The sequence below is a fragment of the Oenanthe melanoleuca genome, chromosome 2, assembly GCF_029582105.1.
Source record: "Oenanthe melanoleuca isolate GR-GAL-2019-014 chromosome 2, OMel1.0, whole genome shotgun sequence".
NCBI classification, from domain to species: Eukaryota; Metazoa; Chordata; class Aves; order Passeriformes; family Muscicapidae; genus Oenanthe; species Oenanthe melanoleuca.
Window position 1 is genome coordinate 89,575,456 of NC_079335.1, and position 26,770 is coordinate 89,602,225.

General features: G+C 40.8%; 1 long non-coding RNA gene across 4 annotated transcripts in view; it reads left to right on the forward strand.

Moving 5' to 3' along the window:
• The first annotated feature begins 1,294 nt into the window (after positions 1-1,294).
• Positions 1,295-26,770, forward strand: part of LOC130250083 (uncharacterized) — a 202,578-nt gene continuing 177,102 nt past the window's right edge. For 2 of the 4 annotated variants that reach the window (XR_008839896.1, XR_008839895.1), the window contains exons 1-2: positions 1,295-1,502; positions 4,389-4,694. This is a non-coding gene — a long non-coding RNA (uncharacterized LOC130250083). Of the gene's footprint in view, positions 1,503-2,156; positions 2,343-4,388; positions 4,695-26,770 lie in introns of those variants that run through there. The other 2 variants (XR_008839897.1, XR_008839898.1) reach the window with 2 other exon arrangements.

Below are 26,770 nucleotides of genomic sequence, written 5' to 3' on the forward strand. Positions count from 1 at the left end.
TTGCTCCAGAGCACTCGGTGCAGAAGGGCTGAAGAAGGTGAATGGTAAAGAATGACTACAAGGATGCACTTCCCATGCCAGGCATTGCACTATGACATGCTTTATTTCCCCCCAGAAATCTAGAATGAAAGCCAACAGCAATGTACATTGCAGCAGGATGTGGGAAGACAATGCTCAAGGGCAACAGAAATCACAGGCAGCAATGGAAGAGCTGGGGGCAGTTTCTCTGGGACACGAGGATAAAAAGGTTGATCCTGGGTGGGGAGTTGCAAAATGTTTAGAACCAAATTTTGAGGCAGACATCATCGGGTAGGAGGAAATAGTTTGAATGAGCCTCAAAGCTAGGGAAGATGGGGAGGGGGAAAGGAGCTGGAAGGAGGACAAGCTGGGGGTTGTTAGCATGAAATTAGCATGAACTGAAGGAAAATAGGAAGGCAGGTGAGCAGGGACTGTAGAAGTTGTCAACAGGACACCTTAACCAAAGACTGAATAGCGTGCCCTTTTCATTCTCTTCCTCCTTCTAAAAAAACCCCACATCTCAAGATCATCCTCTGCTATCTGACTTTGAAAAACTAGCCCTACCATATCGGCTGTGGGCTGCTATTAACTACCATTCCCTAGTAACTTTTCCAAAGTTCCGCTTGCTTCTAATGCCAAAAAACCCCAAACAAACAAAAAAGCCCTAACCAAAAACAAACAAACAAACCAAAAAGAGGAAAGAAAATGACGTGACAGCACTGGGGGCACCTTTCAGGCCCGCTAGGCGCGGTCCCGAGGGCGGAGGCTCTGGCAGCGCACGGAGTGCCGAGCCCCCCACGCGTGCCGTGTGCCCCGGGACAGGCAGTGCGGGCACACCCTGGCACAGACAATGACAGCGGGTCCGTGTCGGTCCCCCCGGCCGGCGGCACCTCCAGCAGCTCTCCCGCCCTGCCGCAGCCCCGGGCCCGCTGCCCCGACCTGCGGGTCCCGCTGCGGGCGCACCGGCCTCGCCCCGCTGGGATGCTCGGCGGGCACCACGAAGTTAGGGACAGCGGGGGCGGCAGGCTGGCTGTCCCGCCTTGTGTTCAGCGCTGGGGAGCGGACCCTCGGCTGGGCAGAGCCGGGTGATCGCGCCCCGGTCCCCAGCATGAGCCCGCAGGGCCGGGGAGTGGGAGGGAGGAGGAGGAGGAGGAGTGAGGCGCAAAGTGCCTCCTGAGCCCGAATGTCTCCCTCCAAGGTGAGTCCAGCGCTGCTCCGCGCTCCTTTTGTCTCGGTGCGAGGCCCGGCGCTCCCGGCCCCGCCCCGCCCAACTTTCGGAGGGACCCGGGTCCCCGACGGCCGCGGAGGGCAGGGCGGGGGCCGCGCGTTCCCCGGGGCTCCGGCCGCGCCCGTGTCCCGTGTCCCGTGTCCCTGTCCCTGTCCGGGCAGGTGGAGGGGCCGAGGGGTGCGGGCCGTGCCCTCCTTCCCTCTGGGCTCCTTTGGGACGGATGCGGTCGGCCCCATCTTTGCGCTTTACGCAACAGGTAGGGATGCCAGGAGCCGGCGGCGGCGGCACGGAGCCGCGGCCAGGAGGGTTCGGGGGGCTTTTTTTGTTTTTTCTTGGAAAAGTGCGAAGGGGAGGGGGAGGAGAACCAACAGTTTTCCGAAATTCCCCTTCGGTTGTTTATTTATGTACTTCCCGTGTCCATGAAAAACGGGCTCATTTCGCAACTCCGGAGTTTTATATTGTTTTCTATTTACTCCCCCCTCCTCCTTTTCTTTCTTTTAAAGTTATTTTTCTTTATGTCCTGCGTTTGCCCGTCTCATTCCGGCAGATCAAACTGTCCGAGAGCAGATCCCCAGAGGCTTGTCCTCACTGACAGTCGGGGGAATCCAAACAAAGAGGTGCATCTACCGGAAATAATGATTTGAGAGATGGTTCTCTCCCTTTCCACCCCCCACTCCCCCCGCCTTGAATTAAACTGTTTTCTTTTTCTGGGAGGTTCAGTTGGAGGGAAGTTTAGCGCCGGAGCGGGGCTCGGGGCTGAGGAGGGATGGAGCAGACGGAAAGTTGCGGCGGTGGGAGGAGGCGGGGGGCGAGGGCAGTGCGGGACCCCGGCGGCGCCCGGGCCGCGGGGGGAGCGGGGGCGCGGGGGACCTGCCGCCGCTGCCGGCTCTTTGTCTGCTCGGGCAACTTGAACAAAAGGAGAAACTCGGATGAACTCTCCATCTCTCGCTCGCCTCTCCCGGGTTAACTCATCTTCGGCAACTTTATCCGAAGAGATTTGCTCAACTTTCTTCGAGCTCTCCCGCCGCTTAAAAGCAGAGAGCCCCGGAGCAGGCTTCTAAGGAAATCTGGTTTCACAGTTTAGAGAAAGGAGAAGGTACGTTTGGACTTGGGTTTTATTGTTCTTTCCCGGCTCCCTCGTCGCCCCCCCTCCGCCCTGCCATCCGCGCCCGGGTCTGGGAGCGCAGCGGAGGCGGCTGCGGGCCAGCCCAGCCTTTCCTTTGTACTTTCGGGAGCACATGCAGGTATTTTGGGGAGGGTAGGGCACTCATTCCACCCCAACTCCGGTAATATGGGCTGGGGGGCACTACTCGGGGAGCCTTGCCTCCTTCTTGTGCCTGCTTTGTTTTATTTTAGGGGTCTAACTTTTCCTTTTTTTTTTTTTTTTTTTTTTATTTTTGGCGGGGGGAGGGAAATGGACTCGGAGGGCTTTCTGGATCGGGCTGTGTTTTTAAGAATTGGGACAGAGAAAAGGTGAAGACGGGGAAAACTTGATGGGATCGTAAGGAGTGCTGGCGGCCGTGGCCAGGGAGTGGGGGGCTAGTGGAGACCGTGGGGCTGGGCAGGGCAAGGTGGGGGCTCCGTGTGCCAGCTTGGGTCGCGGGGCCAAGACACCACAGAAGCTCCTGTGGGACCATCCCAGGGATCCAAGGTGCACAGAAGTGCCGAGGGACAATTTTCGGAGAAGAGGGACGGACCAGAGGGAGGACTTTATTCTTCCGAACGCATTGATCGTAGCGAAGGGAGAGTGGGAAGGGTCAGTCCGGGCTGGCCCTTCCTCGGCTGGGCTTCAGTGAATTCCCTTCGTCCCTTTGGAAATGCAACATTGCCTTGGGTTTTGTTCCTTTGCTCTTGGTTCATGCTTTCTAGAGCATGCATCGCAACTCCAGAAAACTTACTTGTGCACTCTTTGTACTTTTCTTAATTCTCTTGATCAATTTTGTAGCTTATTATTTCCCCATCTTCTTTTTCTGTGCTATGTAATAACTATCCATTTTTCTCTTTTTTCATCCTAATCCTCTACTTTCTTGCATTTTCTTGTCCCAGTTTCCTAATTGTCTCCCTCTCTCCTTAGATCTACCCATTTCAGAATTTCTGAGGTCTACTTTTTCACTTTTTATTGTTATTCGTTCTCCTCCTTCTTAATCTCTTCCCACCTTCTACTCCTATCTACTCTTGCTAGTGTTTCTCATGAAAAACTCCTTTTCTCAGGATCTTTCCTCCTTACGTAGAAACTCTTGTTTCTCCTGATATGAAGCAAACATAAAACTTCTTGTTCTCTTCAAAACTTATTCTTCTGTGGACTGCCCTACACAGACAGAGCTTCTAGCAATAATTCTTGTTCCCCAGTGTTCACTTTCTCCTTTCTTCTCATCTTTGTCTCTGTGTTCATGCATCTTCCAGTCTCTAAAAGCTTCTTCTAGATCCTCTCCATTGTCCTTAGTGTGGAAGTTTGTTCTTTTCCCTTTCCCCCACTCCATCTTGGCAGACCTGATGCTGTTCTTCACGTCATTGTTCCCTCCTGTGCAGAGTACTCAGACTCTTCTCTCCATTCCTCTTAGTCCCCTTCCCAAACTAAGTCAAATTTGCTTTTTGCACCTCTGAAGGAATTGCACAGAGGGACTATTGGAGTAGACTGACTTGGGTTTGGCACAGTGGTGCTCGCAGTTTAGGTCCCAACTGAAGTAGCACATCTGCTACTTCAAGAGGGTTAAGGAGGCAGAGAAGATCACATATGTTTCCCTCAAAAGGGTTGAGGAGTTTTAGTTTTGCTACTTGGGGTTTTTTTTCTTGACTTACTGTTTTCACTAGTTTTTAAATACCTGCCAGAGCAGTTGAAAAGCCTTTATATTAGTTTTTTCCCCCTGTCACTTCAGTGCTTTCTGGAAGGTAAGACTTTACATTCTGTAGAGATATATGAAAACCTTTTTCTTAAATCTTCTTCTGTTACACTCCAGCCCTGCAGTGTTTTTAAATCAAAATGCCACCACTAGGCTTTGAGTTTAGGATGTGTCTAAATCTGTGAAGCAATTTGTGTTTGAAATTATTCAGAAGAAAGTAACTATGTATTTGTATGTTATTCCCTGAGTGGTGTGGCAGAGTTACTGTTCTGAACTAACCCTTCTTCCTCATTTTTTAACAGGTCACAACATGATTGTTGGGAAAATGGGATGGCTGCCAGAACACCAGACTGTGATGGGTGCCATATTGCATTGCACTTCCAGTGGTGGAATACAACTTGGGTTTCCTCAGGGCTGATTAACACGGTTCAAACTGGACCACACAGCTGCTTAACATCCTAGCTGTTGATTCATGGTAATGGTTAATGGTCTCCTGGGGGAAGTGGAAGAGCCTCATGCTGAATTTTTGTGGATATGGTGGAACATGCTGCTGAGACCCATTTGGATTACATCGCCATCTGACACCAAGGTTCTGCAGCTGATGAAAGGTATGCTTGTCCTCTGGTGCAAAAGTACTCTTATATCAAAATACTAAGCACATTGTCTTTGTTTTAAACAACCTTGCTTCATAGCCTTTTATTTTTTTTGTTTTGCCTTGCTACTGATAGCTGCTAAGAGTTTTGAATGGTGTTAAACTGACAGAAATGTTGTACTAACAGTTTGACAATGCTTATATCTTAAACAGAAAAGGAAACCCCAGATATGAAAGGTTTTTTTTCCATAATTAACTTATATTTTGAAGGTAATGACTTCATAGACTCTATGAATGCTAAGAAAATGAGACTACTTAACTTTCAAGGAAAATAAGTTAAAAACAATTTAAGCAAAGCACTTTCTGCAGTTCTGATCTTCCGAATAGAGCAGTTTGCTTGAAGTTGGTACTATTTTCTATTTTGAACTCAAGATAGCAACCTTTTATTATTTAATCTCTCCTCCTCCAAATAGCAACAAAAATCTTAAGGATGGCTTGTGAGGGAGAGTAAAAACAACAACAAAAAAAAGTATTTCAGTTAAAAATTCAAGGAATTCTTTTGTTTCATATGTTTTTGAAGTTTTGACGTAATGCTTCTTGCAGAGCGTGGTTGCATCCTGAATGTCCTAGTAATGTGAAAGTGTTCTGGATGCAGTTCAGCACTCAATTTTCTTACTAAATGAGGTAATCAATATACAAAAATGAACTGGAAACTAGCAGAGAAAACAAGTGGTTAAAGAGTTACTAATTAATAACAAATTATTCTTGAGTCTTGATGAAGTGTTAATCCAATAGCCAGGAAATCAGTGAGCTCCTTAGTGAACTGTGCTAATGGCAAAGCAAATTTTAAAAGTATTTAAAATCTGATCCTTTTCTACCTGTTCTGTGCACTTCTTCATTATAGCTGAAAATGAATGACATGAAAATAGTCGGTTTTGCTGCATGTTTCAGCTCAACTGATTGGTTTTAGCCTAAACCTTATGTAGGGCAGACAAGTATTCATAATCTTAAGAAAAGTGCTGAGCTGGCTGGCCTACTTTAGAGCAAAACAGAAATCTGAACGAATAATCACTCGTGATCCTTTCCTCTTGTAAACACAGATACTAGAAGCAACACAGTTCTAATTTCCTGGTTCTGACTGTGTTTTAATAAAGAATTACTCTTAATTTTCTTGATTATTGTGGGTATGCTTTTTGTTGCTTACTGGATGCAATTAATGTACATTTAGATTTATGGTCTTAATATTGCTCTGCATTTATACTATTTTTGAACTTTGCATGACTGAAGCTAGCCATATGAAAGTCTTTAATTTGAAGTCTCAGAAATGGAAAGTCTTGAGCTGTTTGTGGAAAGAGAAAACAAAGAGTAACAAATGGATTGTGTGGATGAAAATATTTAGAGCTGCTATCTAGTGTCATCTTGGAAAAGAAGCCCACTTATTATTTTTCTCTATTTAAAGAAAATCAAAACTGTGATTCTTTTTTGTTTTGTGAAGATTTTATTCTAGTTGAGTTTCTTCTCAGGCACTTGCCACTCTTTAGGAAAACCGAATTGAACATAGAGGTGCACTTCATTTATCTTCATGAAAGCTATTACTTTTCATCAGCACTGAAAATTGAGGAGAATTTTTACTTATAATTAATAAGATGTAGAAACTACTCCTCTTAGATTAATCTGAGAGTTTGTGTAGATTGAAGTTCATCATTGCCATATGATTCTAGATAGAGTAGGCAAATTATTAGATGTATTTGTTTTTGTTTGTACTTCAAGCATTTCAAACATTAAAGCCTTGGTGACAAACTGTTAGGATTTACAACTTATCCATCTCCAAATTTCTTTGGACTATTTCAATAAAATGAGATGAGATCTGCAGAGAGAGGAAAAGCAGGGCCAGGTAGAAAGTGTTTGGTGTGTTAGCTCCCATCTGGGAGATGTGCTGTGCTGGTAGGAGATGAGACCCTTTTGGGGCTTGTAGAGAAATGGGGAAAATGCTTTCTGGGGGTCCTGGCTGGAGTGTTCCTGTACCTTCCTCCTGGGAGCCATCCCAGGAAAGGGGCCAGGTGCAGCAGGGGTTGGGGGGAGGCTGAGAACTGTGGGGAAGGAGCAGCACCTGGGAGGGGTGGTGGAGACCACCTGCCTTACTTGGAGTGGGAAGGAGCCTTGATGGGGGGCTGGTTGGGAGGAGCTGCTGCTGGAGAGGAGGTTTTTTGGGTATGGGAGCCTGAAGTATGGGAAGGAGGTTGTTTCTGTGATTTGTCTTTGGCTGCAATTTGGCAGTTGCTTGCTTTGCTTGTGACAGTCCTGGAAGGTGATTGAAATCCTTGCATGTGTCCCGAGGCTGTGTGTTTTTTTGGGGGGAGAATCCTGAACTGTCCCTCACAAGCCTACCCTGGAAATGTAATCTGGTAGCAGAAAATCTGGTAGCAGAATTTGCACCTAAAACAAATTAAACCAAATCCAAACAGTTTGAACAGTGATTCCTCATTTGAACTGTAGTTAAGGAAGTCTTCATGCCAATGTACTTGGTTGTTTGAGAAAGTGTTTGCTCTGTGTAACTGAGGTGAGAGGAAGCACCAGGGTCTTTCAGGCCAACCCAGCCCAAGTGTGGAAGAGATTTAACAGGCTGCAAGGAGTGCAGATGTTACAGTGTGGTGTTTGTGGGCAGGTGAGTTGCCCTGTTGGAGCTGTGTATTGTGAAGAATGGGCAGAGGGGAGCAGGGTGGGTTTGTTACTGCCAGATTTTTAGGTGGAAGAGGAGATGGCACTTGGAGTAACTTCTTATCTATTAACATCTAGGAAGGTAGTATGGAAAATGTGATAAGGACTTTATTTCTTTGACTGTTCCTTCCCTTTGGTTGAATTGTTTTTCTGTATTCATGACCTCCAGAATTCCCAAGTGAGGTAGAAATTTCTGTAGACCCATGTGTGTCCCACATGGGGGGTTCCTGATACAAAATGGAGATAGGGATGCTTTCTTCAGGACCTGCTGCCTTTCACCCCTCCTGTGGGAGGTCTCCTGGCAATGAAGGACAAAGAAACCTTCTTCTCTGGAGGCTTCACCAGAGTATCCTCAGGATTTAGAGGCACAGCTTGATTCTTGAGTAAAATTTTGGGAGACAGCTTTTGGACATAGGATTGTTAGTCCCTGAAAGGGCTCCCAAGCAGCCCCAAGAGTGTTGGGCAGCTATGAGGAGGCTGGCATGGCAAATAGTCACTTCATGATCTTCACTGAGAAAGCAAGATGGAAGCTGTAGGTCAGGGCATATTATTAGATTGGAGTTGTCTTTGTATCTTTGGTTCCATAGCAAATGATATTGATAACTGTGTCTGTTTTTTCTTATTTCCCCTCCTTATTTTACTCAAGGCTGGTTGAATGTCATGTGTGAAATCATATAGCTTACTATAGCAGGAATCATAATTGCAGATATATTTTTTTTATTTTTCTCCTTTCACTGGTTTATCAACATATTGAGGTACAGTATTCTTGCAGAAGCAATATAACCATTGGAGTACAGTTTGTTTATTTTCTTGTCAGAACAAATTTTTATTTGAGGTACAAAGTCTACTGAGGCTGGAAAGAAAACTTCTACTTGAAATCTGGGTGTGGGTTTATACAAACCACAATCCCCCACACCTTATATTACAGTTATGATTGAGAAATAATTGCATGAAGACTTATAATGAAAACAAAGCTTCCAACATGCGACCTGCTTTATTCTGTAAAGTGCTCTCAGAAATGTCAGGACAGAGGCATATGGTGTCTGGAACAGTTTTCCGTTTCTTGATTGGATTTATTTTATGTAGCAAGAAGCTTTCCAAGTCACTAATGCATTCTATTTTCATTCTTATTTTATTTTATATTTTTTTATTTATTTATTTTCACTTGCATTGTCATAACACGAAATTTATCGCAAACTATTTTTGAAGCCTGAGGTAGGGTCGTATTGTGCTTGATATCTTGACCTTTCCTTGATTGAAATGCATAGATGTGTTTGGGATTGGTAGGGGAAAATGGATAAGCTAAGGGGACTTAGAATATTCTAACACAAAATTAGTTCTGGCCTTTGAGGACAGGGTAATTCCTCCGAAAGGTTATGAGACTACTGCAAGTGTGGAGTCTGTATTTAAATCCATGAATATTGTGGATTAGTGAGAAGAAATTGTGTTTGACTTTGTACAAAGAAGAAAGTTGAGAAAAAGCTCCTACCTAGTCCAGATGTGTCTACTACTGTTGAAAATTGAAGCTATTTCATTTCTTTATACTTTTAAACTGGAGCTACAGTCCTTTTATTTAAGAACAATGTTGCAACTCTATGAAATAAACTGCATTTTGATACATCTTAAAGGTTCCGAAGGTTCCAGTATAAATTTTTCTGTCACTTTTCTGTTTTTTTTTTTGGTTTTTTTTTTTAAATTGTTTTTGATGCCTTGAGCCCCACATGGGGAGATGAGTGGGTTGCTCTGGATGCCAACATTACTTCCCTGCCAGAGATAAGAGAGACTGCTGAAGTAGAATCATGGATGTTTTCATGGGATTTCTTGCAGGCACAGGAGGTGGCTGGGTATGGAAGGAGGAGGCATGTGACTGATACAAAATTAATAAGTGGGCAGTGGGAGTGGGTATTCTGGGCTGATAAGGATGGAGTCTGGCTTGGTTGGGAGCCAGGGATGACTGGTGAGGAAAGGAAGTGGTGAGACATTTTGAAATCAAGGGCAAGTAGCTAGTGATGGGTGGGATGGAGAGAAGAGTTGTGGATTTTGTGGGAATGGATGAGAAGCTGTTTGCCATAATTTATGTGTCAGGACGCCTGTGCCACCAGAGCATCTCTAATAGGAAAATGGAGTGAAATCTTTGAATGCCTGTGGCCATTTATAAGTTATAAATATCTCAGACATCAGTACTATTGTCTTCTTTTTGGTGTGTGATAAAATTGTGCTGTTTAATGCTTTGAAAGGAAACAAAGTTAACTTTAGCTTTGCACATTTTGTGTTAATTACTCCCTGAATCAGGGCAACCTTCAATTGACGATGCAACTTACTATCTTCTCTTTCTCTTTGCAACATTATTGCAAAAGACAACAATTAATGTAGGTAAGTGATTCAGGATTTCAGATTATCTCAGAGGTGAAACCTTGTGTGACTGCCCATTTAGTTGTCGTTCAGAATTTGAAAATTGGTTTTTGGTTGGTGCCAGTATTGATCTGTGCCTATCCTCTGAAAATACTGAAATTTGTGGTGGCTGCAGAGTACATAACAATGTACATGCAGCAAACACTGAGGGGTTTTAAAGCAACTTGATGCTTTTGGTGCAGGCTGGTGTGTTGCTGTACCAGGTATTAAATTAATGTAAGCTGCTTTGTGTAATTGTGCTACTGTACTTCATCTGTCAATTGTTGCCTCTCTGCTGGGCTTGGGCATGATGTGGCTTCAGCCCTGCTGGTGCTGAGCTGACCTGGACTGGTCAGGGGGCTTTTCACTGGGCTCTCCTGGGGGTCTGTGTGAGCATGAACTCAGCTGTGCTTGGAGAGAGGCTGTTGTTCCAAGGCTTTGGGATACAGGTTTGAAAGAGATGCTTTATTTCCCTTATGAAAGATGCTTTGCCTTTTTGTTAAAATGATAGATAAAATAGCACAATTTTCACCATCTGTTTCTGGGGTTTAATTTTGCTCTGTTCAAAGTTTTATGATGCTATGTAGCCAGTAGCTTTATTCATTTGAGCTCCTGCACTGGATTTGTGAATCCTCTACAGAAATAGCTCCTTACTGAAAATCAGACTCCTGAAAGAAGAGGTTCAGTTTCACAACTTTGTTTTCAATGCCTGTTTTATTTATTTATTTATTTATTTGTTTATTTATTTATTTGTTTATTGAAATTGCACTTGAAAAAGAAGGAATAAAAGAAATGTAATTCTAAACCCAAAAGCTTGTTCTTTTCCATGCAGCTGCCTCTCAGCTTCAGGATTTGTATACATTATTTTTATAGCCTTAAATCCATGCATTATGTGGCTTTACAGCTTTCCCTTTGCATGCAGTTAAATTCTGTGTTTGAGATCATGGCAGGATTTGATATATATTCCCTGCAGGAATTCCAGTCCTGTAGCCTGGTGTGTATTCCTGACAGTTCACCTAGTAATAGGACTGAAAAGGAAGTTTTAAAGCCAGCAATAAGAGAAGTTGCTCCCTCTTCCCAAAGAAACAAATGAAAAATTTGCTTAATGTCCCCTGAGATTGGTCTTGGCCCACACAATGCATTTAAATGAAAGAATAATTTGATGCTAGTTTATTTTAAGTGCCTTGTTTAATAAAACTCATGATTAGCACCTTCCTTGTATCCAGTGTTGTGTGTAGTAGCTCCAAATTATTACCTGAAATATTTTTGTTAGCCAATTTGGGTTATCCAGAGCACATTTATTTCCTTTTTAGCCAATTTGAGCTGTTGTGTCTAAAACCAGTCATCCAGGTAAATTTTTCATAGAGCCAAATAATAGTTGCTGTTGACTTCAGTGGTGTTACTGATGGCTGGAGTTTTTGGGAAAACAAATCAGACACCAGAGTACCTATGTGTGCATACACATACATTATATGTTTTTATTTTAGGTATAAACATATATAAGTGCATACCATGGAATCCAAAACCAAAGCTGTGCTGGAGCAACTTCATGAAGGAGACAAGTGATTTTCTTCCTCTCTCTTTGGGGCAGTGTCTTGTTCTTTCCCAGACCTTGCTTCTTGTTGTCTTTCATTGGTGGTCTTCAATGATGTCTTCCCTTTTTCTTTTGGATTTTTGGGTGCTCAAAATGAAATATATCCTATTTGAATTTAACAGTTTGTTTTTTAAATTACATCCATGCTGTGTGCATATTCTGATTAATAGAAAACCATATAATGGAAAAGTGTCAGTTGAAAGAATTCACTGTAATCAGTTGTGAAACACTTTCAGGCATACTGCTCACTCCTCCCCTTGACCTTTCCAAAAGGCACCACTGAACAGCAACAAGGCACAGCTGAAATGTACCTTTGACAAGCACTTTAAAAAATTAGTTTCTTCAACTAGTAATCAATACGGTTTAATTTTTGACGTATAATGTACATATATGTATGTATATATGTTGGTTTTTGTGGAATTCATTGCTTTGAATTAAGTTATACTTAGGATAGCTGAGGTGATTATTTTTAATTTTTTTTTTCTTTTCATCTTCAGTATTAATTGTTTTGAATGCAATCAAAACTATGTATGGAATGCTGCATGTGGACTTTGTGCTGGGCAGATGTATTAGTGCACCTCAATTTGAGACAAGCAAAAAGATGTTTGCAAAGGAAGACCAGAACCATCCCCAGACTGATTTCTTTGCATTTGCAAATGCAAAGAAATCAATCTGTTGCTTTGACCTTGGATTGTGTGTTGCAGCTGAAATAGGTTTTTTCCCCTGAACTCTCTTGCAAAAGGCAGTAAGTTAAGATATGACAGATCAGAGAGAATAAGACAGTCAAGTGGCAGAATAAGAATTCATTCTTTTGTTGAGATTGTTGCTCAGGGTTATACATCTTGAGCATTTTCTTATAGGTTGGTGCAGTCTTGTGAAGCATAGTTGGGCTGTCCAATGACTTTGTAGGACAGCATATTGTGGATGTTGAAAAATGTCATTATTAAAAACAATGATTTGCACTCCTGCTGTAGTGTGGTGGATTGTTTCTGAAAACCAAGCAGTGGGGAGCTCTCTGGTTTGCTGCTCTGCTGTATCAGAAATGATGTATCCCAGTGATGGCTGCTGGATTAAAGCAGTGTATGTTTTGGGCTTCTGGGTGCTTAGTGTGAACAGTGCTGTGCAAACACCCCAGGAGCTGTTTTGCACCTGACACATTCCCTTGTGGCTTTCAACCCTGTGGTTTATGCCCAAGATTTGTGTAAGAGGAACAGGGTGTCTCTATTCTTAGGTTTTTTCTGAATGCTCTCAGCCTGGAGAGAGATGAAGAAGACCTGATTCCAGGTCCATGCCTGGATTAACTTTTTGGCAAAAACTTGTTGTGGATCATATCACTGCAAAATACAGTAAATCAGACAAGATATCTCTGGCTCTGTTTAGGTAAGATCAATTTCTTCTATGAAAACCAAAAGGAGAATCTCTGTGGAGAGGCAGGGGTTGACTGTAAAACAATAACCAATTGCCAGAGAGATATTTGATAGTAGTTTGCTTCTGAGGGAGTTACAACCACTTAGTGTGTCTCTAAAGAGAGCCAGGGTGCACTCACTGGAAGGATATTGATGTACCTGTTGGACAACATGGATATTTTTGGTGAATTTTTTTGTAATATACCTATTGTAAAAATAAGCACTAAAATGTGAGTGATCTGGACTCTAAAGAGTATTAGCAAAAAGAGCTGATGCCTGCATTTGGGTGTAGGGCTATACTTGCTGTATAGAAGAGCTGGCAAAATCTATAGGCATTACTGGCTGAAGGGGAACAAACAATTCATTAAACATCATAGAGTATTTAATGTCTCTTATAGCTTTTGTAAGGTTCTTGTTCTGTCTTGGCTCTTCAGTTCTTGGATTTAGAATTGCTATGCTAGCTGCACATGCCTTACTATTTTGTGTTGATATAAGTACAAATTGTATTTTAAAAAAAGCAGCATAATAATTCTGAACCATTTAATTTTAAAAGGAAATCTCATATTTCAAGGGACAGCATCTTTTGTTTGGGGAAAATTATCAGTATAGAAGTTCTCTATATCTTTAAATGGAATGGTTTCTAATTTATGCTTGATTCTTCTGCGAGGTTAATGTTAATTAGTTTAACATATCACTCATAAAAGATGTCATAGTTGAGTCATTGTGTAGGTAACAAATCTTGCACTGGCTAGCAATGAAGAAATATTGCCTCTATTAAAACCCACACTTAAACCGTGGAGTCAGTAAGGGCTCATGACATTTTGCAGTTATCCAGCTTAATGCATTTTAATGCCTTTGGTGGTGTGAGGTTTTTCCTTGGGAGGCTGTGTGGGGGATAAGCAAGTGAGGCAGAGCCTTCAAATTATGCAGTCAGTATGAAGTGAAGCCTGTGCCAAGTGAGAAACCCAGCAGAAATCCTGGCTCAAGCTGGGGTTGGAGCCTGGATACTTTTACACTGATTTAACCTTAAAAATCCCCAAACTGCCCAGTGCTGGGTTACCCAAAGAAAGCATACACATGCAGTGGTAAAAAAGCTCAAATCTGCTTATACTTAGAGCCCAAGTAATTAGATATTAACAACACAGCTAAGTATGCATGCTTGTAATTAGCTAAGTAGCTTCATCCATTCCTGCCCTGAGAGCAGTATTAGAACTGGGCCTGCAGTGGAAAGCAAATTTCAGTAGTGGTTGTGGAGTGGTTAGCATGCCTCTGTAACACTTTATTTCCAAATAATCCCTCAGCCTCCTGGGGAGGTGAGGCTGTGGTGCTGCCAGCACAGCACTGAGCCTGCACTGAGGATGGGCAAAGCAAATCAGTGTGATCATACCTCTAGCCAAAAGCTGCTGCCCACATCTCTTTGTTTAAACCATCAGCATCTGAATGGCAACCAGCAACTGAGTGTGTTTGAGGATGCTGTTCTTCCCTCTGCCTGAGGAAACCTGGGTGAGGAGAAGGTGCTGGATCTTGAAAGTTGGTGGAGTTCCACTTAAACAGCACAGAGCCATTGGTCAAGAGCTTAACATCCAAAATATTAATGTAGAAAAGTTTAAACCTTCTCCCTTTGTTAAGGTTGTAAGCACTTCCATGGCACAGGAGCAAGGCCAGTCACTCCAGTATGTGGCAGGGAATGTCTTAACCTTTATAGAGCAGCTCCAAATTAATGAACCAGGTGTGTTTTCTTGCAAACTTCATTTGTTTCCTGGTGCAGCAGATTGCTGTAGCTTTGTGGCCAAATAAACATGGTGAAGTAATAGAAGAGAGAAGAGGGTTACTGCTACTTATGAAGGTAAACAGCCAGCATGTTCTAGCACCTCACAGTCTGAACATCAAAATAAACTAGGTTATCTCTTTAATATTTTTAAGTATCCTGCTAAATTTGGTGTTTCAGATCTGAGAAATAGCAGCTTTGCAGCTGGTGGAGCTGGCAGAAGAACAGGGGTGTTCTTCTCCTGCCATTTCTCAAATTATGTGTGTTTGAGCTCCTTTGGACTAATTATACTTCTGTACCCCAGTAGAAGGCAAATCTGGTGATTATTTGTAGTGTGAGGAGTCAATGAAATTTTGTTAATGAAAATATACAGCTCTTTGACAGCCTCCTTTGATACCCACCTCATAATGCTGGGTGTTTGCTGAGTGTCTCAGCATAGTTAGGTGAAGATGTGGGACAAGTATCCCTTTGAAGTGACAACAGTCTTCAGCATGTCACCCTGACCTTTTAATGATTTCATCACTGTTGTGCGTGCAACTGTGAATGTTAGGCTTTGTCTTGCTAAAGGAGATCTCTTTCTATGCACAGGTTGCTCTTAAGGTGATGTTTTCCTGAGACAATTCTCTTTTTGCTCCCTTAGCCATTTGTTCATTTGTTTGCAATTATAAATTCTGGTTACCATGAGACTTGAAAAATTGCAGCAAACAAGTGACTTCTATCTGAATTTGCTTCTCACCTTGGATATGCATTAAGCTTTCAGACTTTCCTTAATTTTAGCCATGAAAATTGAATATATTACAGTAATTTTATTAACATCAAAAGGCTTCAAATTGTTCACATGTAGCTCTTAAAATTTATAAAGCAGCAGTTTAAGACTTTGAAATTCTTAGCAGATGCTCAGCTATGTTCTCAGTATTTGAGCTTAAAGCAGAAAGAATTTAACTCAATTATAATAATGTAAACCTTTCCACTTTGCTTTGCATAATTAAATATTTTCATTTACATAGCACAGAAGTTTAACATTCTAAACAGGGTAGATAAGCAGAAGAAAAAGGCAGACAAAGATGCATCTTTAATGCATGCAGAGTAGTAATGCACATGCTGGTAATCTTACAGTGCTTATTAATAATAACTTTAACTAGAAATCCATATGCAAATTCCTGTGAATATGGACTGTTTTTAATATGTGGATTGTTTTTTAAATTGTGTGCATCTTTGGAAGTGTGCAGTAAGGTATGTTAAAACTGGAGCAGGAATACAGCAGGAATAACCTTGATATCTTCTTGTTTTAAAATATTAATTAGTGGAACACATCTGAGGAAAATTAAAGTATCTTAGGCCAGCTTTTGTGGGTGCAGGAAATGGCTTGACTGTGCCTCTCTGGAAGTCTGTCATCCTACTGGTGTGGCAAAAGCTGCACTAGAGGTGGTTATTACTACCACTTTGTCTGATGCTGTGCCTCAGATTCACCAGCCTGCTGTCAGAGCAGCTTCTCTGTGTATAATAGGAAACATCACGTGTTTGGGGGGCTATAAAATAGATCCAAGATGTGCAAATGAACACCTGCACTTTCCTAAATTACTGCTGTCTGTCAGGTCCAGGTCAGCAAGATGGATCACACTGAAAGAAATCTTTGCTGGGTTTGAAGCAGTTTGGTGCAACTTCTTTTGGCTAGGTAATGTCACACTTGAATCTTCTTGAAAGTGGGGAGGATCAGTGATGTTCCCCTATAATAAAATAAAACAGTTTTGATTCTTATGTTCCTGAATTCTCAAACTGTATAATATATTTCAGATTATGTCACATAACATATGGAAAAATATAGGTGTGTTAAAAAAGAGAAAAAAAATTTCTTTTTTATTTATTGTAATGCCTTTTGTTTGTTTACCCTTAAACTTCACCAGGTGACTGATTGAATACCTTACATCAGAGGAGTCTGGAAGTTTGCTTTTGTTTTATGCTTATCACATGCTTCAAATCTCAAAATGTAAGTGCCAACATATAGGAAACATGTAATAATTCTATACATAACAATTAAGAGAAGATAGATTTTTAGAAAAACTTGGGTTACATTAAACACCATTCCCCATGTATTGATTTTAGGGCATATATCAAGCTACTAAAAGAAAGTGGAAACCCAAGCAAAAGGGAGAGCACCTGTGTGTGTGTTTGTGTGTGCATGCACTGCAGTGAGTGGGGGCAGGGGAACTTAAAAGAAGTTTGTGTGTTTACCTTTGATATTTTATTTACATTTTCTCTAGGGTTCTTTAAGTAGTGACCTTTGGAAAATTGTTTCAGTGGCACATACATTTCTAGGGATTTCTGTCAACTGCCTATCTCTCTTCCATTTGCACATAGATTTTCTAGTGCACTATAAGACCTTTTGTCATATTTTTTGCTTTGTTTGATGGGAATGGAGATAAGAGAGCAGAATGTAGGGGAAAGTGAGAATTTGATTTCCAGTGAAACAAAATTTCATGACCTAAAGCTGCTTCTGAGAGCCATTCTTTTAATAAGTGAGTGGCTGTTTGTTAACTGCAAATCCAGCAGTGTAGGTTACTTGCTTAAAGAGCAAGTGAAGCTACAAGGATCTCACTAGCTTTAATTTCCATATTATCCCAAAAACTTGTAGCAATATATGTGCTCTTGTTTTCTCTTGCCTCTGATCATTGGGGAGTGCTTATATGTACTAAAAATTCTTTGGCACCTCTGAGCACCCTAAAAATAATTTTATTGGCAGGATTTTATTGGTGGAAAGGCAACTGGAGGCTGAATATGGAGTTCTCTTAGTTTTTCATTATTGCTCATTTGGCTTCAGCTATTGAGTATTTGGCAAGTATTCTTTTCCATTCTTGCTTCATTAGGCTTGTTCTGCTTTTTTGAAGGGTTATGAGAAGTTCTCATTATGAAGTAGCTGCTTAGCTCAGGAAATTGTAGTGTTCTCTAGATTTTTGAGTTATTTTGTTTAGGAGAAAACATTGGATTGCTTTGGTTTATTTGAATACATGCAGTAAATGTGTTGGAGAGATGTCAGTATCGTAGGCAGATTAGTTAAGCTGTATTTGTATATGAGGAGAACACATGGTTCTGTGTTTTTTGGGTTCTCATTTTAGGATGTCTTAGGTGTCTTAGGTCTTAGGTGTGCTGCCTTCCAGCTGGTTTTCTGTTATCACATTATCTCTAGCTCTGTTTCTGCTCATTTGCACCTGATTTTTACCATATTGGGGCAACTTCTTATGTGTATGAGGTAGGATTTGGATTCTTTTGATAAGAATGCTCTGCAGAGAGCTCTGTGTAGAAGGTAGGAAAATACCTTTCTTGGTTGCTGGATTTTGTCCACAATTAGCTTATGCCTTGTGGCTTAATTTGCTGCTGAAGTAGTGTGTTGCTGCTTTACTAAGCCTTTCTCTCTCTCTTAAAGTAGTTGTGTGCCCACTTCCCATTTAAAAGCTGAACAAAAAAACCATGTATTCCAAAAATAACAGTGGAATGTTACACCTGGGGTTCTCTGGAGTGTAACCACTTTTTTGTGAGCTATGTGCAGTTTTCTTGTTTTTGTCAAAAGGTTTAGGGACTGTCTGTGCACTTTCCACTTCCCAAGTCATCAGTGATTTGTGACTGATTTGGTCCAAGTTTAACTATTGCCTGTAATCTCTGGGGATTAGAATTCCTAGATGTTTTAATGCCTGTAACTGTCATGAGAAACTGCAGTGAGTAAGCCAGTCCTGATTTATGAGCACTCAATTAATCTTAATGCCTGGGATTTGTTCCAGTACATTCACACATCTGGGTGAGTGCCCAAGGTTTTCAGAGAATTCTTTTATTTGCACATTGACCTTTGAGGACTGGAGAGTAGGACCAGGGTATCATCCACATAAAACAGTTATTCTCTGGGACCTATTTTAGTATTTTTTTATCTTTCAGACCATGCCTCTGATTATGTGGAAGAGGTGCAAGGGGAGCGTATGTTCTTGCTCTATTCTTGGCTTTGAGAAGTATGGGGGGGTGGTTTGGGGGGTTTTTTTGGGTGTTTTTTTTTTTTTGGAATGCAGCTTTAAAAACAGACCCCTCCACAGCAGTTTAATCCAATTGGGAGTTGGTCAGTGTATCTCATTTTCCTAAGAACTCTGATGGGATAATCCCAGGTAACCCCATCATAAGATCTTCTCAGTACCTGGCAATACCCCTGATGAGTGCTGTGATACTGCAGGTTGCTTGATTAGTTGCTTGAGGTTATCTGGTCCAGGCCTGGATGTAATAAATCTAACCCAATGTATTTTGATATTTTTGAGTGCTAACTTTTTTAGCTTGAAAAGTGAATGGTGGTGGGGGAAGCCCTCTGTGATGGGACTTAGGCTTCACACTGGAGGAGGTAAGTATTACCAGAGTAGAGGATGGCCATGTTAGGAAATGGCTAAAAGTGGATACATCAGTCCATGGGATTATGATCCATGGGAGAAAGTTGTGATTCTGTTGATGGCACCTATCCCTGGCTGGATTCCAATGCATGTAGCTGTTTCTTCATGGCTCTGAAAAACTGAATCCTCTCCCTGGGTGTGTTGTGGGAGGGGTAAAAACGTTTGCTTTGCTTTCAGCATTGCCTAGGGCTTTCCAGTGTTGATTCCCTAGCTGGATCCCTGTTTTACTCTGGGCTGAGTGGTGCTTCTGAAATGCAGGGCACTGAAATCCCAGGAAGGATCCTCCTTCCCTCTGCACCAGTTGTACCAATTGGAATGGGAATATTCATGTGGGGGTCTGTCTCTGTAGAGTATCTGAGCTGAGAATTTCACATCTCTGAGATTTTTCTTTTTTGCTTGTGTGGTGTGAATTTGATTTTTTTTTTCCCCATCTGATAATTTTCTGATAATTTTACTGTAAGAGGTAATACACAGGGGAGGACTGTCTATCACTTTTATGTGGAAGCTGTTTAATCATTATATCAGGAGTTTTAGTTTCAGTTTGGGTAATTTGGTGAGTTTCAACTTGTGTGCTCTATGATCAAAATTTCTGAATATTGTGTGTGCTATGTTTTGTTGTTTTGGGTTTTGTTGTTTAGTTGGTGTCTGTGCATGTTTTTTTGGTTGGGCTTGTTAGTTTGTTTTTATGTTTTGTTTAGATTAATTTTTTGTTCCCTGCCATTTTTTTCCTATTGTAATATCACTGTTGGAACTGGAATACATGAAGGTCTCTTGTTTGTTGGGGATGAAATCCACAAATTTAGTACATGGGAGAAGCAAGCTATGAGTTTCTTAGTACATATCCCTGTCCTTGGCTTGGGGGAATTTCAGTGAACATCTGCATTGGCTTGGCATTGCATTGTCTACCTGACTGTAATTTTTGCCTTGTTATTTGTATGTACAGCTAATCTGAAGGTATGAATATGAAAATCATATTTTGCCCACCTATAAAAGGAAATATTTTATAGTATTTGGAAGGAGGGGGAAGAAATCAAGGACAGTAATAATGATACTTAGTCAAAGTTTTGTCTCTTGGATGGAAAAAGTTACAACAAATGCATTAGAACTTTTTTGTGATACATTCAAATGCAAGAGTGTGCAGAGACAATGACTATGTAATTGGCTTTATTGTAGTGGGTATAAGTGGTTTGATTCAAGGCTGTTGTGCTCAAGATGCTCACTGAGCTGTTGTGGGCACTTCAGGAGGAGTGTGGGAGCAGGAAGAGTTTGTGCTTTCACATTTTCCAGTGATTTATGGCTTGTGAGTCTTGAGCTTGTCTGAATGAAAGTGTCCTTGTAATTATTAATCATCTCAGGATTTTTTTTCCCATCACTTTTGTAACCAATCAGATCTGGTAGTGTTCACTGCACCCAGTGGTGATGAATTCCACAATGGACTTCGTGTGAAGAAATCTAATTTTGTTTGATTTGAACCTGCTATGAGCAGTTCTTCCAAAGCTCCTCTGCTGTTGCAATAGTAAAAGGTAATTATTTCCTGTTTGCCTTACCCTGTCAGCAAGGATCTTGCTGAAGAAGAAATGAGGTTTGTGTAGGGATACACCTTTATTTTTTTTTTGTTGTTGTTGTATTCCATATGCAATTAATAATAATATTAATTAATAACGTTCTGTGTTTTCTTTTGGATTGCTACAAAGAATTAAACTGTCTATTAAAATAATCTGCTGCCACAAAATTTTGTTCCTTACTGGTAGGACTCAGGGCTGTCTATGTAAAGGGAATACTAGGTGTGCCATGTCATCCTCTCACTCCACATTCATGTTTTGTTGTTTTTTATTCAATTTCACCTCTAACTTGAGTGGTGTAGTCACTGAAGATGCTGATAACATTTTTCAGAGGTTAAATAAACACTAATCAGGATAAAGCTGAAAAGCCATAGCCCTTCTGGAGCTGTCTCAGCTGGCAGTGCAGACCAAAGAGAGCTCATTCCTCTGGGAGTCAGATAGCAAGTACCAGAATCTGCAGAGTAGAGGTAGCCTGTCCTCATCACTGGCTAAAAATACAGAAACTGTTTTTTATTTTTGTGTCTAGTATAACTAAATAAAAAGGAATATTTTTTACTGCTTAGAGACATTGGTGGTACACAAGATTTTAAACAAATCATCTTATTGTTGAGTCATTACTATTTTGGCAAGTATTTGTAGCAGAAAATTGGTGTGTGGTTTTTTGCATGTTTTCTGCTACATTTTTATTTTTTAAAAAAGTTATTTCTCTGATAGCCATATATTTTTGGCTCCTGAGAGTTTCACAGAAAAAAAAAAAAAAATTCTCCTGATGAAATCCACCTAAATTTTTCATATAGATAAAACATCCTGAGGATGGAGAAGGAAAGCAACTAGATTTTTCAAGTGCATTTGGAAAGAGCTAGAGGTGCTGTCCTAAAGCTATGCCAAAGTCAATGAAAATACCTTATTTCTTTGTTAGCTGAGCAAGATGTATAGCTGCAGCATACTAAGATGGAGGCTGCTGTCATCATGCCTGGATACGAACTCGACAGGCAGGGAAGAGTTCAGGGATTAATGGGAACGGTGATGTAGCAGCTGAGAGGAGAGGCATTCAGAGCAGGGAGCATTCCCATGCATATTACAGATACTGGAAGGATTTTTTTGTGTCAACTTTCAGTGTATGGTTTGTAAATTGCATACAGACCCAGGTGATATCTGACCGTTGCAGATCTGTTTTCTATTGATCTCTGGGGAAAAAAAAAAAAAAAAAAAAAAGAGGTAAAAGTCAGATTGTGTGTTCTACTCTGTTGAAAATGAAAACTAAAAATTACACTTTTGATTTGGTTATATGTGGACTTCAACCACTAGAGCTGCTTCAGAAAGGTATATAGCAGACAGCCAGACAGTGCACTCTATCTTTTATTACCAATTTAACTATCTCCATTCTGGGCAACATTTTGAATAAAGACATTTGAATTGTGATTAAGATGTTAAACTTTTTGAAGAAGTGGTATGAGAGTTGCCTGGATCAAGAAGGTAACAGGAAGATCAGAGCTCTTCTGAACTGGTTTCAGAGGAATGGTATGGCTAAAAGAGTCATGACCCAGAACTAAAACACAAACCTTGCCAAAGAACCCATCTTGGTTGTATAAGAAAAAACTGAGCCCTGTGAGCAAAGCAGGCATGAGTTAGTTAAATTGCTGTTGCTAGGAGTGTTTTTCTCATGTAGAGATGGTAAATGTCTTGTAAGTTCAGTGAACTTCAGTTTCAGGCACTGTGGATTTAAATTTGTAATGTTTAGACTTCAGTAGCTATGCCTAACAGGTTGGTGCATCTATGTAAAAATGAAGAATCAGATTGATCTTGTATCAGCCATGTTAAATTATTGAACAGCATTGACAGGGCATGGGCCATCAGCTGCTGGCATTCTATCCAAGAAGTGGCAGAACAAACTCTGTCTGCACTGCTAGAAACTGATCTTAGTCACCAGGGGCTTGTAGATGTGCAAAGAGAAATGTAAGGCAAAACTGAAATCCTCTTCTTGAGTGTTTCCACTGCACTATGAAAATTATACTTTGCTTGGCTATAAATGGAAACTGTGGTTTCCAAGATGCAACACAGGGGATCTTTTAAGACTCTCTTGCTAATTGTGTGTGTCAGTTTAGAAAAATAGGCATCATCTCTCCAAACCCTAAACAGCAGGAAAGAAAGAGCAATCAGTTATTTTGCCCATGGAGGCTTTGGGGAATAGCTGTAACAAATTAGGAAAGAAAAAGAGAGTGCTGGTTGATTTCTGTTGTGCAGTACCAGTGATGGTGATTTCCTGTAGGAGATGCAGGGATCAGTTTATTGCATATAGCACCCCAAAATCAAACATTGCTTACCTGGTTATAAGTGCTTGAAGTTGCCTGTCAGTGATGGTGGTTGGATGGTGCTTGCCTTGAGAAGACTGATGTAGTGACTTTGGCATGAACTTCTCAGAATTAGTTATATTTAGCAGTGTTGAGATTAGCATGCCTGATGTTTACTTTCCTCAAGCAGATTTTTGAATAGCAAGCCCTTTTTGTTCTGTAGAGCAGCCTTTGTTTTGAGTGAATGAGATTGCAATGCCCCCATAAACATCAAGCACTGGTGCACCTGCTTTGCAAATTCCATGTCCCCTGTTTCCTCTGTGTGAGCTGCAAAACTGTGCTCATTTGTAAATAAATGTGTTGATGTCCAGGAATCATTTGCACAGGTATTTAGTTACCTGTTCCTGGTGTTACCACTTTTCCTTTTTCTTTTTTTTTTTTTTTTTTTTCTTTTTTTTTTCCCTCCTCTCTAATGCTTCCAAAACAGAAGAACAAAAATTCTTGTTAGAGAGAAGTGATGGATGGCTTTGCTGCAAGCTGCCCTCTCCTGTTCAGGGTGAGCCTGGGAAGGACAGGGCTTCTGAGAAGTTGTCAGCACTTGCTAGCTGTGTGCTGGATCACTGGAGCAATGCTGAAAGGATGAAATGGGAACAATCCAGAGACCTGCCTGTTCAAACACTACCTGCTAAGCATGCTGAAATGAAGGTAGAACCAAGCATGTCTGATGAATCATGTCTTGTCCATGCTATCAAATGGGAGCTGAATATTGCATAGCTATCAGATTTATTAAGAGCTCTTTTCTTGTTCAGTGAATATTAAAGAGTGATACCTCTTGTGTTGAATAAAGGATAATCTGTTGATAACAGTCTTTTTGAATCCAACGATATCAGGACTGCATTTTGAAAGGTGCTGCTTCCAGATTAGTTGAAAAATTTTTTTTCTAATTTCTCTTCAGTGAATAAATGCAGAGGTATAGTTGAACGTGTTTATTTTTTAAATGTATTTTTGAGATAATTATAATTATTTCTCCATCCAGTTAACCTTTGTGTGAGCATTTAAAAAACAAACAAACAAAAAATATGCACTTTTAATGGAGTCCAAATCAGAAGTTTATTTTTGATAGTTTTACCATACTGTGTGACTGATGTGTTTAACACAGCATCAATGTACTGTCCCTGTAAGTGATCATACTTTCATCACTAATTCTGTCCTTTTGTATTCACACAGTGCTTTATTTCTCAACTTTACAGTTAATGCTTAAATAATCTAGTAGGATATTTCTACTTGTCATTCTTTTCCCTTGTCTAAGAAGAACAATATACTTTGCAAGCAAACCCATTTAAATTGAAAAGAAATCTGTCCTCTGTTTCCAGCAATAGTCTGTATCTAGGTGGAACCTTTACATGTTGACATGTGTCTGAGATTAGAAATTGTGACATGGTGTAATTAAGTTTACATCTCTACAGCTGGATCTGGCACTTAAAACTGAGATCTTTCTTTGCTGTGTATAAAGGATAAAATAGATCCTCTGGTATATCACTCAGGCAAAAAAATGGGTTTCTGGAGAATTTAGAAATGTATTAATTTGGGTAAAAATGTGTAATTTTAAATAGATGTCATTAGAACTGTTTAGAAGATAGGTCAGACTTCTGGTTTCACGTGCTGTCTAACAAACTTACCTGGTTCAAACTAAGAAACAGCTTCTAGATCTTAAGTTATTGTTGCAATGGAAAAAAATCTTGTGTTCTTGTGCAGTGGAAAAAAATCCTCTCTAGAAGGTGACTATGTGTTTTAGCATAGCATTTGAAAGAGAAATTAATTCTTTTCTTGAAAACATCTGTCCTTCCACTTGTTTTCCACATGTCACAGTAATCTTGCTGTCACCTCCTGCTCTGCCATAAGAAGAGCTTTTTTATTTTTAGAAGAGGGATGGTTTGAGTCATGGTACAGCTGGGGGATCTCCTAGCTGCTGTTACACCAGTTTGGGCTGGCCCTGGTGAAGGAGAGAGGTGCTGCTGTGGGGTGCACCTGAGGGCTGTCCCCCTGGGGAGCACAGAGCCCTTAAAGCCCTCCAGGCTGCCTGTGCCAGGCTCTGCTCTGAGGTGGCAGTGGGCTGGGAGGAGTTGTCAGCTTTTTTTGGTGTCTGTGCTGTCCTTGGCAGCTGCACCTTGTCCCAGTGCATGTGAGGAGCTCAGCCAGAGCCTTCTCTGGGGGAGATTAGAGATGGGCTGGTGCCTGTGTGCACTGGAGAAGAGCAGGTCCCACTCCACATCATCTGCTCCCTTGCTGAAACATGAGCTGTAGGACCCAGGGAACAAGTGAACTTCTCATTCTGTTGATCTGGTGATTTTCATTTGTGCAGACCTTGAAATGCAAATCCTGCAGGAGAGCACACGAAACCTTCCCTGGTTCCCATCCAGCCTGCTGGCCACAGTCCCTTGGGATGTGCCCTGTGATGGAGCTGCTGGGAGCCTGGCTTTGCCATGTCTGCACACAAATAAGGACACTCACAGATCATATAATTGTCTGTAGTGCAAATGGTCTCAGTGGAGGGTTGGGGTGCTATGGGTGAAGTCAAGATATGAAATGTGCTTGTGCTGTCATGGAGATATGGGTGGAGTGGTTCATATATTCTTGCTTCACCTTGTGTAGCATGTAAATACAGCTACTCTCTGTTTTTGTTACTTACATTAGCTTTGTGTTTGGCTGGTTTTGGTTTGTCAGTACAAAACCAGAGAAATGGCAGTGTTGCTTCAATTTCTGCCACTTTAGGAAAATATTTCCATGCTTTAAAAGCAAAAAGTCTAAATTGTTATAAGGATAGGAATAAATGTTAAGCAGAGAAACAGGATGAGGAATTGTTGGTTGTGAGGTTTGGGTGATTTTTGTATAAAATGGTTGGGTAGGTTTCATTTCTTCATGTTTTGTTTAAATACCCAAAAGCACTAATAAAATCACAAAACAGTTGATTCTGTGAACAAGGAAATAAATGCTGTAAAATCAATGCTTACACTTTTATGCAGAGATAAAAACAAAATTTATTATTTGCAAAGGCCTCTTTCTGAAAGACTTGAGCTGATCAAAATATTTTTATTTTGTAACAGCACGTAAGAGTTCAATATTTTCTTGAAATAACATAGAGCTTGAAACTAACTGGAGTGTGAGGCATGAGTTTATTTAGGCTTGAGAAAATGACTGTAAGTTAAAAAATAAATTCAAATTTTCTGTTGAACTTGGAGAGAAAAATCAGCTCACTGAGTGGTTGGAGGGTGCTGGATTTATGCCTGAGGTGTGAGCATTTGACAAAGCCAGCCTGTTCATATAGAGGAAATATTTTCTTTCCATTTAGCTCAGCAGAGTAGCTATTCCATTCAAAATTAAGAGAAAATTGGAAGAGATGGCAGTTTTCCATCCTCTTGCATAAGACAGCAGCGGGTGTAGTGGGTGAGGATGCACTAATTCTAAACATTGCTGTGCATGGTCACCAACAGAGTCAATCACATTGATTAAATATAAATAGAATTTATGGCAAAGTGCTGGAACTAATGTAAGGATAATAGTTAATTTCAAATGAAAAGGTCTTGAAGATTTGTAACACAGGAATTTTTTCTTAAGGAAGAAAAATAACAGCATAAATAAAAAGCAAGCTTGAATTTTTATTTTTTTTTTGCATAGACACAAATGGGTATTTAAACTGTTGTTTTTAAGTTCCTTCATTAAAATAATGTGATGAATGTGAAGGGTATTTACTTTTAATTTATTTAATTAGTATTAGGAAAAAAAAAGACATTAGGCCATAGATAAACACTGTTTCTTCCATTGTCTTCAGCTGCATTTTATCATCTGCCCCTTGAAGTTAGAGACCTGTTTTAGTCTGGGTCCAGGGATGAGCATTGTATCTATATTTTGAAATTTTTTGTGCAAGCTTGTGAACTTAGTGGCAT